At 45.6% G+C, this 18413-nt stretch overlaps 1 protein-coding gene across 8 annotated transcripts in view; it reads left to right on the forward strand.

Annotated features, from left to right (window-relative positions):
* Positions 1-18413, forward strand: part of MYO18A (myosin XVIIIA) — a 420009-nt gene that overhangs the window by 396718 nt on the left and 4878 nt on the right. The window lies entirely within an intron of this gene.

Below are 18413 nucleotides of genomic sequence, written 5' to 3' on the forward strand. Positions count from 1 at the left end.
CTTTGGTGATCCACAGATATGCAAATGTCCCTCTATACATATTTGTTGAAAATACCACTTTTCCTAAGCTTTTTGTAGTTCTTTCTGTAAAGGTACCGTCACACATAGCGACGCTGCAGCGATACCGACAACGATCCGGATCGCTGCAGCGTCGCTGTTTGGTTGCTGGAGAGCTGCCACACAGACAGCTCTCCAGCGACCAACGATCCCGAGGTCCCCGGTAACCAGGGTAAACATCGGGTAACTAAGCGCAGGGCCGCGCTTAGTAACCCGATGTTTACCCTGGTTACCATCCTAAAAAGTAAAAAAACAAACGCTACATACTTACCTACAGCCGTCTGTCCTCGGCGCTCTGCTTCTCTGGTCTGGCTGTGAGCGCCGGGCAGCCAGAAAGCAGAGCGGTGACGTCACCGCTCTGCTTTCCGGCTGACCGACGCTCACAGCCAGAGCAGGAGGAGAGCAGAGCACAGCGCTGGAGGACAGACAGCGGTAGGTAAGTATGTAGTGTTTGTTTTTTTACTTTTAGGATGGTAACCAGGGTAAACATCGGGTTACTAAGCGCGGCCCTGCGCTTAGTTACCCGATGTTTACCCTGGTTACCAGCGAAGACATCGCTGAATCGGTGTCACACACCCCGATTCAGCGATGTCTACGGGGAGTCCAGCGACGAAATAAAGTTCTGGACTTTCTTCCCCGACCAGCGACAGCACAGCAGGGGCCTGATCGCTGCTGCCTGTCACACTGGACGATATCGCTAGCGAGGACGCTGCAACGTCACGGATCGCTAGCGATATCGTCTAGTGTGACAGTACCTTTAAGGATGCTAGTGAGAGAACAGACTGAAAATTAATCCGCAGAGCAGGAAGAGTTTGCAGTTCTCGTCGCCTGTTTTATTATCCATGGTCTCAATGCAGCAATCTAACACTTCACTGAGTAACCCTTTGCATTCAGACAGTGAGGCTGCCGCCATTCTCCGTATGACATTTTATGGTTTTTCCACTGTAAAAATAAAAATAGTAAGATTAAATCTGCAGTCACATCAGTGCCTCTTTATGATGAAAAGGCAGTGGCTGTACTTGCCATGCATAGCGTGGAGTAAACTAGAAGTTCGGAAGATCAAGAAGATAGTATCTATAATTATTTGTATGTAATTAGACACTAATTTGAGGCTTTTCGCCTTCAATTAAATTCATAGTAACATAGTTATTAAGGTTGAAAGAAGACTTTAAGTCCATCTAGTTCAACCCATAGCCTAACCTAACATGCCCTAACATGTTGATCCAGAGGAAGGCAATAAAAACCCATGTGGCAAATAGTAAGCTCCACATTGGGGAAAAAAATTCCTTCCTGACTCCACATACGGCAATCAGACTAGTTCACTGGATCAACGCCCTATCAAGGAATCTAGTGTATATACCCTGTAACATTATACTTTTCAAGAAAGGTATCCAGTCCCCTCTTAAATTTAAGTAATGAATCACTCATTACAACATCATACGGCAGAGAGTTCCATAGTCTCACTGCTCTTACAGTAAAGAATCCGCGTCCGTTATTATGCCTAAACCTTCTTTCCTACAGACGTAGAGGATGCCCCCTTGTCCCTGTCTCAGATCTATGATTAAAAAGATCATCAGAAAGGTCTATGTACTGTCCCCTCATATATTTATACATTAAAATAAGATCACCCCTTAGCCTTCGTTTTTCCAAACTAAATAGCCCCAAGTGTAATAACCTATCTTGGTATTGCAGACCCCCCAGTCCTCTAATAACCTTGGTCGCTCTTCTCTGCACCCGCTCTAGTTCAGCTATGTCTTTCTTATACACCGGAGACCAGAACTGTGCACAGTATTCTAAGTGTGGTCGAACTAGTGACTTGTATAGAGGTAAAATTATGTTCTCCTCATGTGCATCTATGCCACTTTTAATGCATCCCATTATTTTATTTGCCTTTTGTAGCAGCTGCCTGACACTGGCCACTGAATATGAGTTTGTCATCCACCCATACACCCAGGTCTTTTTCATTGACGGTTTTGCCCAGAGTTTTAGAATTAAGCGCATAGTTATACATCTTATTACTTCTACACAAGTGCATGACCTTACATTTATCCCCATTAAAGCTCATTTGCCATTTATCAGCCCAAGCTTCTAGTTTACATAAATCATCCTGTAATATAAAATTGTCCTCCTCTGTATTGATTACCCTGCAGAGTTTAGTGTCATCTGCAAATATTGAAATTCTGCTCTGAATGCCCCCTACAAGGTCATTAATAAATATGTTAAAAAGAGGAGGGCCCAATACTGACCCCTGTGGTACCCCACTGCTAACCGCGACCCAGTCCGAGTGTGCTCCATTAATAACCACCCTTTCTTTCCTATCCCTGAGCCAGCTCTTAACCCACTTGCACATATTTTCCCCTATCCCCATTATACTCATTTTATGTATCAACCTTTTGTGTGGCACCGTATCAAAAGCTTTTGAAAAGTCCATATACACTACGTCCACTGGGTTCCCTTGGTCCAGTCCGGAACTTACCTCTTCATAGAAGCTGATCAGATTAGTCTGACATGAACGGTCCCTAGTAAACCCGTGCTGATACTGGGTCATGAGGTTATTCCTCTTCAGATACTCCAGCATAGCATCCCTTAGAATGCCCTCCAGGATTTTACCCACAGTATAGATTAAGCTTACTGGCCTATAATTACCGAATTCAGTTTTTGTCCCCTTTTTGAATATTGGCACCACATTTGCTATACGCCAGTCCTGTGGTACAGACCCTGTTATTATGGAGTTTTTAAAGATTAAAAATAATGGTCTATCAATGACTGTACTTAATTCCTGCAATACTCGGGGGTGTATCCCATCCGGGCCCGGAGATTTTTCAATTTTAGTGATGTTTAGAAGCCGACGTACTTCCTACTGGGTTAAGCAGGTGACATTTAATGGGGAATTTTTATCACTAGTCTTTTTGTCTGCCATGGGATTTTCTTGTGTAAATACTGATGAAAAAAGTCATTTAGCATATTGGCTTTTTCCTCATCCTCATCCACCATTTCACCCAGACTATTTTTAAGGGGGCCAACACTATCATTTTTTAGTTTCTTACTATTTACGTAGTTAAAGAATATTTTAGGATTATTTTTACTCTCTCTGGCAATGAGTCTCTCTGTCTCAATCTTTGCTGCCTTGATTTGCTTTCAAGAACAGATATTGCATTGATAATGAAGCCTTCATCCAATCGGTAGAGTTGGCATCAAACCGTTATTCTATGGATGTTATTCTATGGACAGTGTATACTATATTGGACACCAACATTTCCTTGATGTCCTAAAGTAGGAGTCATTATCCATTATTTTATGACTTGTTTATTTAAAAAAAAGAAATCTCAGCGTGCCACAAAGCGTACAGGCCAAATGAGAGAAAGAAGCAGCGTCCTGAGTGTTTTGATGCCACTAATGTGCACCACAGTTCTCGGGCACAGACCTCTTCTCCTCACCATCACCTGCCTGGACCTCCCTCTGCTGAGCAGCGCTTGGTTGGTTGAGTGCTGTGCAGGTTCCTCCCTCTTCAGCAGCAGCACTCTGAGAGCCTACAGAAAATGGGTACTCAGACACTTATTTTTTTGTAATATAAACAGGATTTTTTAAAACCTTTTTAGTTGAAAAATATTGATTATGTAAGTTGACCGTTGAGTTGGGTTTTAGACTGAACGTTCTAAGTATGGTGAGCTCACCTCTAAATTCTATATGAACTGTTGCACAGAAACCCAAAGTACAAAACGAGGCCCTCAGATTCCTTTATTATCATAAAAAGTAAAGAGTAGATTTATGGAATTATAAGTATACTTTTTATTGTACAGTGATATATACAACTTTATATAGTGGGAGGACCAAGACATACTATATGGCATGTTATGTTTTACCTTTTTCGAAACCTCTTTTAACCCAATTGTGTGTTCCTTTTTTTTAACAAATTTCTTTCCAAGACTGATCAGATGCTGTGCCTGTCCATGTGATTACATGGGGTGATGAGATCAATTGCAGTCTCCAAGTCTTCCTATTGTATTTCTTAAGCTGAGAAATGCTGTGTTCTGTGAAAATGTTGTCAACATCCAACTAGGTTTTCCAACTCTTAGATTGTAAGGGATGGTAGGTTTAAGGAACTTTGCTTAAACGGCTCATTCAGGCGGTTATGCAAATCGGTCATATCATGGACCGTGAAGCACAGACTGCCTGTGTTCTCCTGACCTGAGTGCAACTCCTAGAAATACATGAAGCCTTCATACTTGGGCCTGGAGACCCACGGCCATTCTGTGTATTGCAGTCCGAGATCAGACCAATTTGCATGGATGTCTAAATGAACCCTGACTTACGTACACTTTCATCCAGTTTCACAAATACTCTTTTTCTTCCTGGTACATACTGTACATTGGGACCGAATCAGAAAACATTATTACAGTAAAAAACACTTAAGGTACCGTCACACTAGACGATTTTGCTAGCAATCCGTGACGTTGCAGCGTCCTCGCTAGCGATATCGTCCAGTGTGACAGGCAGCAGCGATCAGGCCCCTGCTGTGCTGTCGCTGGTCGGGGAAGAAAGTCCAGAACTTTATTTGGTCGCTGGACTCCCCGTAGACATCGCTGAATCGGCGTGTGTGACACCGATTCAACGATGTCTTAGCTGGTAACCAGGGTAAACATCGGGTAACTAAGCGCAGGGCCGCGCTTAGTAACCCGATGTTTACCCTGGTTACCATCCTAAAAAGTAAAAAAAACAACCGCTACATACTTACCTACCGCTGTCTGTCCTCGGCGCTCTGCTTCTCTGGTCTGGCTGTGAGCACAGCGGCCGGAAAGCAGAGCGGTGACGTCACCGCTCTGCTTTCCGGCTGCCCGGCGCTCACAGCCAGACCAGAGAAGCAGAGCGCCGAGGACAGACAGCGGTAGGTAAGTATGTAGCGTTTGTTTTTTTTACTTTTTAGGATGGTAACCAGGGTAAACAGTGGGTTACTAAGCGCGGCCCTGCGCTTAGTAACCCGATGTTTACCCTGGTTACCGGGGACCTCGGGATCGTTGGTCGCTGGAGAGCTGTCTGTGTGACAGCTCTCCAGCGACCAAACAGCGACGCTGCAGCGATCCGGATCGTTGTCGGTATCGCTGCAGCGTCGCTTAGTGTGACGGTACCTTTAGGTGGGGTTTTTAGACAGTGAACCTTTATCACCTATCATCTGGATAGGTGATAGCTAGGGTTGAGCGACCTTGACCTTTTTAGATTCGAGCCTTGTTTCGCGAAACCCGACTATCTTAGAAGTCGAGTCGAGTGGAATCGGCTGATTATCGCGAAAAGTTGGGTATCGCCCGAAACACGAAACCCAATGCAAGTCAATGGGGGAGCATAGTCGGCAGTGAGTGGAGGCCAGGAAAACACCTACACTGCCCATTTTAATGGCAAAAACATCCATTCTTGTTACAGAAGCTTGTCAATCGTAATTTACCTTATAATAATTGGAAGGCATTTGAAATTGGGGGTCATTTGGCTAAAGTTGTGGGGGGTAGGGCTGGTTCAAGTAATTAGTGGGCCCAGGAAATCTGGAACACGTCACGGCAGTGGAGCAGGGAGAGGTAAGTATTTCAACTTTGCAAGTGCTGTGATCCTGAGCAAGCAGGGGGGGCCCACTCGTTGGCATTGGCACTGGCACAGGGCCCCTCAAAGTACAGCGGTGTGTTTGCACGGCGGGGGCGCCTCCAACCGGCAGCAACACTTTTGCGTACTATGAGAGGCCCTGTGCCAGTGACGTCGCCAACTAGTATTCCTCCCCCCACCTGATGAAGGAACCTGCACTTTCATCTGCACCTTCCTCTTTGTCCCCGTGTAAGGTGGTACGGTATGCGGGAAGAGGAACCTGACTTTCAGCAGGGTCACAATCTTGCTGTGTAGCGTGCACGGGGAATGTTGCGTTATGGGTCAATGTACCAGCAGACTCATCTATCACTGGCTGGACAATGGGCAGGATGAGGAGGAAACACAGATATAGGCCCAAAGAATAAAGTTGGCTAAATGCAGTTCAAAATTGGTAACACAGGACTAACCAGGGGGCATTGCAGTGGAGGACAACTGGAATGAGAGGCTGACACAGAGAGTAGGCCCAAATCAGTAAGTAGTCGAAATGCAGTTCAAAATTGGCAACCGTAGTAAACAGGCGGCACAGCTTTGTTCAGTGGAGGAGAACAGCAAGGAGTGGCAGACACCGATAGTAGGCCCCAACCCAACTAGTAGGCCAAATGCAGTATAACATTAACAACTACTTAACGAGAGCCTGAAAATGGAATTTCAGGACAGGAAACCAGGAGAACAGCAAGGAGCGGCAGACACTGTTAGTAGGCCCCAAACCAACTAGTACGCCAAATGCAGTTGTTCCATTTAACCACTATTTAACAAGAGCCTGAAGATAGAAGCTCAGGAAAGGCAACCAGGAGAACACCTTGGAGTGGAAGACACCGTCTCTACACCCCATACCCAATTTGTAGGCCTAATGCAGTGTAGTTTCCAACAACTACTAAACGAGAGCATTAAGATTGAAGCAATGGAGAGGAAACCTGGGGAACACCTTGGAGTGGAACACACCGTCTCTCTACACCCCATACCCAATTTGTAGGCCTAATGCAGTGTAGTTTCCAACAACTACTAAACGAGAGCATTAAGATTGAAGCAATGGAGAGGAAACCTGGGGAACACCTTGGAGTTGAACACACCGTCTCTACACCCCATACCCAATTTGTAGGCCTTATGCAGTGTAGTTTTCACCAACTACTAAACGAGAGTAGGAAGATCGAAGCAATGTGGACGAAACCTGGGGCACACCTTGTGGCGGCAGACACCGTTAGTAGGCCCTACCAAAGTTGTAGCCCCAATGCAGTTTTAAAATTCCTAGAGGCTGAAAACAAGACTATTGACGCTCAGCTTTTTTCAAAGGAACACAGCTGAATTGAGTGGCGCAGACAGACACAGGTAGTAGGCCTTAAACCAAAAATGTGGCTCACTGCAGCTTAAAAAAGGTTACAGGGGTACACAGGCAACATTGCTCTGGGCAGTGGAGGACAATTTCAATAGTGGACCGCAGACAGACTTTGTACGCCTACTATTAAAAAAAGGATGCTCTATGCAATAAAAAAAAGGGTTCCAGGGGTACACGGGCAGCAGTGGTCTGGTCAGTGTAGGAGTAGTAGAAAGAACAGGCCGCAGACAGGCTTCGAAGGCCTAACATAAAAAATATTGGACTGTAGGCACTTTAACATTGGTTCCAGGGGTAGACGGGCAGCAGTAGACTGGTCAGTGTAGTAGTAGTAGAAAGAACGGGCCGCAGACAGGCTTCGAAGGCCTAACATAAAAAAATATTGGGCTGTAGGCACTTTTAAATAGGTTCCAGGGGTACACAGGCAGCAGTAGACTGGTCAGTGTAGTAGTAGAAAGAACGGGCCGCAGACAGGCTTCGAAGGCCTAACATAATAAAATTGGGCTGGCTGTAGGCACTTTATGATTGGTTCCAGGGGTACACGGGCAGCAGTGGTCTGGTCAGTGGAGGCCTAGTGGAAGGAGGGACCGCAGACAGGCTTCGAATGCCTAACATAATAAAATGGGCTGGCTGTAGGCAATTTAAAATTGGTTCCAGGGGTACACGGGCAGCAGTGGTCTGGTCAGTGGAGGCCTAGTGGAAGGAGGGACCGCAGACAGGCTTCGAAGGCCTAACATAATAAAATTGGACAGGCTGTAGGCACTTTGATTGGTTCCAGGGGTACACGGGCAGCAGTAGACAGGTCAGTGGAGGCCTAGTGGAAGGAAGGACCGCAGACAGGCTTCGAAGCCCTAACATAATTAAATTGGACAGGCTGTAGGCACTTTATAATTGGTTCCAGGAGTACACGGGCAGCAGTAGACAGGTCAGTGTAGTAGTAGTTGAAAGAACGGGCCGTAGACAGGCTTCGAAGGCTTAACATAATAAAATTGGACAGGCTGTAGGCACTTTATGATTGGTTCCAGGGGTACACGGGCAGCAGTGGTCTGGTCAGTGGAGGCCTAGTGGAAGGAGGGACCGCAGACAGGCTTCGAAGGCCTAACATAATAAAATTGGACAGGCTGTAGGCACTTTATAATTGGTTCCAGGGGTACACGGGCAGCAGTAGACAGGTCAGTGGAGGCCTAGTTGAAGGAGGGGGGCTCAGACAGGCTTTGAAGGCCTAACATAATTAAATTGGGCTGGCTGTTGGCACTTTATAATTGGTTCCAGGAGTACACGGGCAGCAGTAGACAGGTCAGTGTAGTAGTAGTTGAAAGAACGGGCCGCAGACAGGCTTCGAAGGCCTAACATAATTAAATTGGGCTGGCTGTAGGCAATTTAAAATTGGTTCCAGGGGTACACGGGCAGCAGTGGTCTGGTCAGCGGAGGCCGATTGTAATGAGTGTCTGCCAGTTAGTAGTCCAAAACAATAAATAAATGTGAATGTCTCGCATTAAAACAAAACGAAAACACTAAAGGGTGCAATCATTAGGTACAGGGGTGGGATCCTCTGCGTAGTTTCAGACCTACTAATTTAGCGCTAAGTATTTACTGTGGTAAATAGAGGACACTGCCCCTGACTATGTTAAGTACCATCATACATGTCAACACAATGGTATTGTCAGTGGCAGGAATGGAAGGATGTCAGCGCTTAGACTAAACATTGGTGGAAGTGTGAGAGATAACTGTGGAAGTGGTAGAGCAATGTTTGACCTGGGGGTGGGTGAACTCTCTTGTGGCCGGCGGTACAGGCCCAGGGCCCCTCATGTTACAACAGTGTGTCTGACGTTGGGTGCACACCACCACCGCCAGAGACACTTTATTGTACTATGAGGGACCCAGTAGCAGTGCCGTCGACCAAAAGCGGGCACACCCACCTCTTCAGACAAACGGCACTCTCACGGGTGCTTGCGCCAAGTCGCGATACCACGGCCCCGTGTGGGGAGTTTGGCCATTTAGGGAGGTGTAAACATGTCGTATGCTGGACAATCAGCTGCAGCAAATTAGACATTAGAAAAGTAATTCACAGTAGTCCACAGGCAAGAGCTTTTCATAGGAAAGCTAGGTGTCGGCCGGGCAAGGTGGGGCAAAAGAATTCGAAATCCAGTTGTGGTTCATTTTAATGAATGTTAGATCATCAACATTTTGGGTAGCCAGACGAGTCCTTTTTTCGGTTAATATTGAACCTGCAGCACTAAATACTCTTTCTGATAGGACACTAGCTGCCGGGCAAGCAAGCTCCTGCAATGCATATTCTGCCAATTCTGGCCAGGTGTCTAATTTGGATGCCCAGTAATCAAATGGGAATGATGGTTGAGGGAGAACATCGATAAGGGATGAAAAATAGTTTGTAACCATACTGGACAAATGTTGTCTCCTGTCACTTTCAATTGATGCAGCAGTACCTGTCCTGTCTGCGGTCATAGCAAAATCACTCCACAACCTGGTCAGAAAACCCCTCTGTCCAACGCCACTTCTGATGTGTGCACCCTTAACACTCCTGGTCTGCTGCCCCCTGGAGCTCGTGTGAGAACGATCACGTGCGCTGTGTGCTGAGAATGCCTGAAGCAAACGGTCAACAAGAGTTGATTGTTTGGTTGCTAATATTAGTTCCAAGTTCTCATGTGGCATAATATTTTGCAATTTGCCTTTATAGCGTGGAACAAGGAGGCAGGCCAACCAGTAATCGTCATCGTTCATCATTTTAGTAATGCGTGTGTCCCTTTTGAGGATACATAAGGCATAATCAGCCATGTGGGCCAAAGTTCCAGTTGTCAAATCTGCGGTTGTGATTGGTTGAGGGGCAGTTTCAGGCAAATCTACATCACTTGTGTCCCTCAAAAAACCAGAACCCGGCCTTGCCACGCAACCAATTTCCAGTGCCCCCGGGAAAGCTTCCTCATTAAAAATATACTCCTCCCCATCATCCTCCTCGTCCTCCACCTCCTCTTCGCCCGCTACCTCGTCCTGTACACTGCCCTGACCAGACAATGGCTGACTGTCATCAAGGCTTTCCTCTTCCTCTGGTGCAGACGCCTGATCCTTTATGTGCGTCAAACTTTGCATCAGCAGACCCATTAGGGGGATGCTCATGCTTATTATGGCGTTGTCTGCACTAACCAGCCGTGTGCATTCCTCAAAACACTGAAGGACTTGACACATGTCTTGTATCTTCGACCACTGCACACCTGACAACTCCATGTCTGCCATCCTACTGCCTGCCCGTGTATGTGTATCCTCCCACAAAAACATAACAGCCCGCCTCTGTTCGCACAGTCTCTGAAGCATGTGCAGTATTGAGTTCCACCTTGTTGCAACGTCTATGATTAGGCGATGCTGGGGAAGGTTCAAAGACCGCTGATAGGTCTGCATACGGCTGGAGTGTACAGGCGAACGGCGGATATGTGAGCAAAGTCCACGCACTTTGAGGAGCAGGTCGGAGAACCCAGGATAAGTTTTCAATAAGCACTGCACCACCAGGTTTAAGGTGTGAGCCAGGCAAGGAATGTGTTTCAGTTGGGAAAGGGAGATGGCAGCCATGAAATTCCTTCCGTTATCACTCACTACCTTGCCTGCCTCAAGATCTACTGTGCCCAGCTACGACTGCGTTTCTTGCTGCAAGAACTCGGACAGAACTTCCGCGGTGTGTCTGTTGTCGCCCAAACACTTCATAGCCAATACAGCCTGCTGACGCTTGCCAGTAGCTGGCCCATAATGGGACAACTGGTGTGCAATAGTGTCAGCTGCCGATGGAGTGGTTGGCCGACTGCGGTCTGTGGAAGAGCTGTCGCTTCTGCAGGAGGACGAGGAGGAGGGGGTGCGAACGCCTACAGCCAACTGTTTCCTAGACCGTGGGCTAGGCACAACTGTCCCGAAATTGATGTCCCCTGTGGACCCTGCATCCACCACATTCACCCAGTGTGCCGTGATGGACACGTAACGTCCCTGGCCATGCCTACTGGTCCATGCATCTGTAGTCAGGTGCACCTTTGTACTCACAGATTGCCTGAGTGCATGGACGATGCGCTCTTTAACATGCTGGTGCAGGGCTGGGATGGCTTTTCTGGAAAAAAAAGTGTCGACTGGGTAGCTCGTAGCGTGGTTCAGCGTACTCCATCAGGGCTTTGAAAGCTTCGCTTTCAACTAACCGGTAGGGCATCATCTCTAACGAGATTAGTCTAGCTATGTGGGCGTTAAAACCCTGTGTACGCGGATGCGAGGATAAGTACTTCCTTTTTCTAACCAGAGTCTCATGTAGGGTGAGCTGGACTGGAGAGCTGGAGATCGTGGAACTAGCGGGTGTGCCGGTGGACATGGCAGACTGAGAGACGGTTGGAGACGGTATTGTTTCCGCCGGTGCCCTAGATGCAATATTTCCTCCTACAAAACTGGTGATTCCCTGACCCTGACTGCTTTTGGCTGGCAAAGAAACCTGCACAGATACTGCCGGTGGTGCGGAAAATGGTGGCCTTACAGTGACGGAAGGGATGTTGCGTTGCTGACTAGCTTCATTGGCCGAGGTTGCTACAACCTTAAGGGACGTTTGGTAGTTAGTCCAGGCTTGAAAATGCATGGTGGTTAAATGTCTATGCATGCAACTTGTATTGAGACTTTTCAGATTCTGACCTCTGCTTAAGCTAGTTGAACATTTTTGACAGATGACTTTGCGCTGATCAATTGGATGTTGTTTAAAAAAATGCCAGACTGCACTCTTTCTAGCATCGGATCCCTTTTCAGGGATTGCAGACTGAGCTTTAACCGGATGGCCACGCTGTCCTCCAACAGGTTTTGGCTTTGCCACGCGTTTTGGGCCAGATACGGACCCGGCAGATGGAACCTGTTGTGATGTTGATGCCTGCTGCGGCCCCTCCTCCACCTCCGCTTCTGAACTACTGCCGCCTGCACCCTGTTCCCCCAATGGCTGCCAATCGGGGTCAACAACTGGGTCATCTATTACCTCCTCTTCTAGCTCGTGTGCAACTTCGTCTGTGTCACCGTGTCGGTCGGTGGTATAGCGTTCGTGACGGGGCAACATAGTCTCATCAGGGTCTGATTGTGGATCAGTACCCTGCGAGGGCAATGTTGTGGTCTGAGTCAAAGGACCAGCATAGTAGTCTGGCTGTGGCTGTGCATCAGTGCACTCCATGTCAGAATCTACTTGTAATGGGCATGGACTGTTAACTGCTTCACTTTCTAAGCCAGGGACGGTATGTGTAAAGAGCTCCATGGAGTAACCCGTTGTGTCGCCTGCTGCATCCTTCTCTCTTGTTGTTGTTTTTGCTGAAGAGGACAAGGAAGCGACTTGTCCCTGACCGTGAACATCCACAAGCGACGCGCTGCTTTTACCAGTTTCAGAAGAGGAGGCAAAAGAGCTAGAGGCTGAGTCTGCAAGGTAAGCCAAAACTTGCTGTTGCTGCTCCGGCTTTAAAAGCGGTTTTCCTACTCCCAGAAAAGAGAGCGTTCGAGGCCTTGTGTAGCCAGACGACGAACCTGGCTCCACAGCTCCAGACTTAGGTGGAATATTTTTTTTCCCACGACCACCTGATGCTCCACTACCACTACCATCATTACCAGCTGACAATGAACGCCCACGGCCACGACCTCTTGCACCAGACTTCCTCATTGTTTTAAAAACTTAACCAAAGTAACTTTATTTGTTGCTGTCAAACAACTTACACGGTGAGCTATAACTTCAGTATGATTTCATTATCCCTTTACAGCTTGGTGAGACCACAAGGAAAATCAGGCACAATGTTACACACTCTGTTTTCTGTGGCACCAAATCACAGAGATGCCACACACGCAGGACTGTCACTCAAGCACAAATGTCAATATTAATCTCCCACTGATTTTTTTTTTTTTTTTTTTTCAGGGAGAATTTTGAAACAAAATAAAATGATTTTTTCAGGGAGAATTTAGAAACCAAATAAAAAAAAAATAGGCTTTCTATGGCCCACTGAGTGAGAGATGGCACACACAGGAGTCAGGAGTGGCACACAAGCCCAGAGGCCAATATTTATCTCCCACTGATTGATTTATTGATTTTTTTCAGGTCAAATTTAGAACCCAAATCAACCAAAAAAATAAATAGGCTTTCTATGGCCCACTATTTGAGAGAGAGAGATGGCACACCCAGGAGTCAAGACTGGCACACAAGCAGAAAGGGCAATATTAATCTCCCACTGATTTTTTTTTTTTTTTTTCAGGGAGACTTTAGAAACAAAATAAAATAAAATGATTTTTTCAGGAAGAATTTAGAAACCAAAAAAAAAAAAAAAAGGCTTTCTATGGCCCACTGAGTGAGAGATGGCACACACAGGAGTCAGGAGTGGCACACAAGCCCAGAGGCCAATATTTTTCTCCCACTGATTGATGTAGTGATTTTTTCAGGTAGATTTTAGAACCCAAATCAAGCAAAAAAATAAATAGGCTTTCTATGGCCCACTGAGTGAGAGATGGCACACACAGGAGTCAGGAGTGGCACACAAGCCCAGAGGCCAATATTTTTCTCCCACTGATTGATGTAGTGATTTTTTCAGGTAGATTTTAGAACCCAAATCAAGCAAAAAAATAAATAGGCTTTCTATGGCCCACTGAGTGAGAGATGGCACACACAGGGATGGCACTCTAGCAGAAATGCCAATCTTAATCTCCCACAAAAAAAAAATAAAAACAGGGACTGTCCTACAATTACTATCTCCCTGCAGTAATCTCAGCCAGGTATGGCAGGCAGCAATAAGGAGTGGACTGATGCACAAATTAAATAAAAAGTGTGGACAAACAAAAAAGATAGCTGTTCAGAAAGGAAGGAACAAGAGGATTTGTGCTTTGAAAAAAGCAGTTGGTTTGCACAGCGGCGTACACACAGCAATGCAGCTATCAGGGAGCCTTCTAGGACAGCCCAATGAGCTACAGCGCTGAGGAAAAAAAAAAATGTAGCTTCCACTGTCCCTGCACACCGAAGGTGGTGTTGGACAGTGGAAATCGCTACAGCACAAGCGGTTTGGTGGTTAATGGACCCTGCCTAACGCTATCCCTGCTTCTGACGAAGCGGCAGCAACCTCTCCCTAAGCTCAGATCAGCAGCAGTAAGATGGCGGTCGACGGGAATGCCCCTTTATAGCCCCTGTGACGCCGCAGACAGCAAGCCAATCACTGCAATGCCCTTCTCTAAGATGGTGGGGACCAGGACCGATGTCATCACGCTGCCCACACTCTGCGTTCACCTTCATTGGCTGAGAAATGGCGCTTTTCGCGTCATTGAAACGCGACTTTGGCGCACAGGGGTCGGATCGGGTTTCATGAAACCCGACTTTGCCAAAAGTTGGCGACTTTTGAAAATGAACGACCCGTTTCGCTCAACCCTAGTGATAACCAATTGATTGCTAGGGTCAACACTGCTGGGACTTCCCATAATTGCTATAGAAGGGTCCCAAACCCCTTTGTTCCTCCTCTCTGTGGTCAAACACTGCTTGGACTTCCCATAATTGCTATAGAAGGGTCCCAAACCCATTTGTTCCTCCTCTCTGTGGTCAGGAACTTTAATTGAGTAAAGACCCCCATATACACTAGACTAACAGCATCAGCAGGGTCAACTGACAGCCTAAGGTGGGGCTGCCCAGCTCTCCCTCGACAGATGATGTCGGTGGAGATAAGGATTCAGCATGTCTAACTTTGGATTCCTGATTCTTTTGTTCTCGTGAGATAAGCAGGCGCCAGAGTAGTCTGGCACTAGTTCTCTAATAGAGAACACCAGAGCGCTCGTTCTTCCGAGGAGTTGGAAGAGATGCCTACCGAACGGTTCAGCTGTCCACAGTCTTTTGTGTATAAGGTCCTTAACTATTGGGCATGCTCCATTAGGAAGGCATACCCAGTATCTTTCACATTTCTAATACTTTGGAATTCTCTTAGACATTGAATTTGGTGGCACAGTGTTTCCTCAACTACTACTCCATTGAAATCTCGTCACTGAATTTGACAAGACGGGGGGCTCAGGACATCCCATTTTAGCAGTCGTGGGGTCATTGTGATTATACATTTATAATCTATCCTGTGTATGTCTGTTGTGAGAAAACCCATTTAAAGTCATACGTGTATGGTTAAACTTAGACTCCATATAGCCTCCAAGTTGTATGGTGGTATAATATAAGACTGATGGGAGCGTTTAAGGACCTACTGAGCCTTTTGTTTCATATAAGAAAATTAGCATGTATGATACTTTTCATCCTTCAAAGTAGCGCCAGACTGATGTGTTTCACCAGTTAAATGTACACGTGACCTTATGCACATGGCTGTATTGTGGTTCTGTACATTCTACCAGTTATAAAATGTTGTTATATGGAACCAATTGAAGTGTATTGGGCTTCACCATACCTCAGTATACCTTACATATTGCTTCTAGGCTACAATGACAACATTATATGGTGCCACAAAGAGCACCAAAAGTTGTTGCGTTCTTATACTGAGCCTCAAGGATCTCATACTAACTTTTGAAACTACTCACCATTTGGGCTCATTCACACCATCAGTTTTCCATGTAAAAGTGCCATCTGTGGTTTTTACGGATAACCCACATACCTATGATGGTCTATAAAAACTGTTCACATGCCCTTAGTTTTTTCAGGGTGGTTCGTGCAAAATCGCAGAGATTTGTCCAGTGTCAATCCGAGTGTCTGATCGAACTTTGCAGTGAAAAAATTGGACATCATGCAGATGCCATCCGAGTGCTGTTCATTTTTTCACTGACTGATAGCAGAAGGTTGAGAAACCTCATAAAAAAAAATTGATGGAACTCGGGTCAAAAACACTAACGAAACTTGGAGCGATATTCTCATCCAAGAAATCACTGATGTGTGCTTGATCTAGGTAAGAACAAATCTGCAGCATTTCAATTCGTTTCAGCGGTTTTTCAGTGTTTTTCACTAAAAAGCCACCTGTGAACATACCCCAATATGGTCCAGGACAAGACAAAGTATAGCCCATCTGCCAGAGATGAGGGAATGGCAGAGGAGTTTATACAAAGCCTTTTCTGGGCTTAGTGTTTGCTGTCTTTTTTTGGTACAGCTGGAAAGCTATAGATAAAGAGCTGTAATTAACCCTGATGCAGATCATGTCTCAATCTACACTGCAAAGCCAGAACGTGAACTACAGAAAATATTATTGTAAATGCTGTAACTTGTATTCATATGAATAGTCACGTGAAAAAAATTTAATGAAAAAAAAAAACAAACAAAAACTTTATCATAGCCTGATGATAAATTCCCTTACAGTTGTCAGAACGGTCTCTGAAACCAGACATCTCAATTAACATATCATGGCTCGCCGTGTAGTAAGTCTATAATATAGAAGGCTCGTCGGCAGCATTTCACATTGTACCCTTCATATCCGGTGGAAGTTACTTGTGAAATGGATCATTTGGACTTTGTTGCCCTCCACCTGCAGACTCGGGGGCACGGCTGCCAGGCTGCGCATGTTCATTTATTTGTTTAGTTAGGAGAATCCTCGCAGGGCAGGCGGCAAATTCCCTGACAGATCCTTTTGTTTTTTCAATCTCCCTCCGCTCATTGATCTGGATTAATACTCTGACATGCCTGCAATTTGCACAACTTCCAACGCAATTTGTTTCTGCCTGGAGGGCACATTTCAGAGCCGAATAAAGATTCATAGGGGTAGAAAATCGGGAATACAACGAAGGAGGCGACGTGGGCGCAGATATAAGCAATTACTAAATGCTGCAACTCTTTCAGCAGATTTTTCTCCCACTTCTATCAGCTTTTACATTGCCAATGATGGAAATCTTGTACGTTAAGTATTTATTGTATACACGTTATATGGTAAGTATATGAGCAGGAGATAAAACCTGGAAGGAAAGAAGACTTCCCTGCAAATTGCTATGGAAAGCCTATTAATTAGTGGAAGAAGGTAGTTTACATCTATTAAATGGATTAATGTCCACGGCCGCATGATGATTGAATGGTAGCTATCGGTACTTAATGATGCTTTTTCTCCTTCCGCATTGTGCAGTTTCACAGGATCTGCAGACCTCTTTAATAAATGGTGATGGTGGTATTCATTAGAATTAATGTGTCAAGTTGGAGCTTTAACCGTTTGCTTGCCTGAGGACGGGAAACCTAATTTCAGATTCAGTCCTTTTGGTAACGTGAAGAAATATATAGAATATTTTTTTCTGCATTGTCTGATAGTTTGAAAATGAGTGGACCTTCCTCGTCACACGTGTGATTGAGAAAGTGGGGGTAGAAATCAGCAGTTTAAAAAATAGGAAAAAAAAATGGGTTCCTTAAAGGAAATCTTTAATTTTTGCTGGTACTCGGATCTCTCTCAAAAACTTTACTGCAGGGATGGTGCTGACGCCACTGACTCTTACTGACTGTCACCTGCCCTCAGATTTAACTTTCTGGCAATAAATGCCAATAACATTGGAGGTGCCATTTAATACATGACACTAGGAAGCCGGCGGTCGAATACTAAATGAAAAAAATTATGCAAAACTGCATATTGGCAATTCTGGCTACATATAATCCCCCTCTCATTTATACTTGGTTTTTTGTATTTGGGTCATTCGTAATAACAGGGAGGCTTAGATGACCGTATCCTACTACACTTTTTGCTGGTATTATTGTTTCTACATTTTGTATAGCTGTCGTTAAACATGCTTCACAAGGATTCCAATAATATTTTTGGTGTTGACTGCCTGTTTTATAGTTGACCTTTTTCTACTGGCCCTACTCCTAAAAAGTTGGATGGGTCGTAGTTTCGAGGAGTCAAAACGGACATCTATTGGTCCACTTTTTGGATGTTTGGTAGATACACTAATTTCGATTAGTTTAGGAAGTTCGTATATGGATGTTCTACTTTATATTCTAAGTAGTTCTTAGGAAGAGATGCTTGTTACTCTTATACAGAAGTGATATTCGTTTTTTTATTAATTGGAAACTTGAATTAGGGAAGATTCTGATTTGAAGTGTGGTGAGAGTGTGTGTGTGTGGTGAGAGTGTGTGTGTGGTGAGAGTGTGTGTGTGGTGAGAGTGTGTGTGTGTGGTGAGAGTGTGTGTGTGGTGAGAGTGTGTGTGTGGTGAGAGTGTGTGTGTGGTGAGAGTGTGTGTGTGGTGAGAGTGTGTGTGTGGTGAGAGTGTGTGTGTGGTGAGAGTGTGCGTGTGGTGAGAGAGTGTATGCGTGTGGTGATAGAGTGTGTGCGTGTGGTGAGAGAGTGTGTGCGTGTGGTGAGAGAGTGTGTGCGTGTGGTGAGAGAGTGTGTGTGTGTGTGTGGTGAGAGAGTGTGTGTGTGGTGAGAGAGTGTGTGTGTGTGTGTGTGGTGAGAGAGTGTGTGTGGTGAGAGTGTG

The sequence above is a fragment of the Ranitomeya imitator genome, chromosome 3, assembly GCF_032444005.1.
Source record: "Ranitomeya imitator isolate aRanImi1 chromosome 3, aRanImi1.pri, whole genome shotgun sequence".
Classification (NCBI taxonomy): Eukaryota; Metazoa; Chordata; class Amphibia; order Anura; family Dendrobatidae; genus Ranitomeya; species Ranitomeya imitator.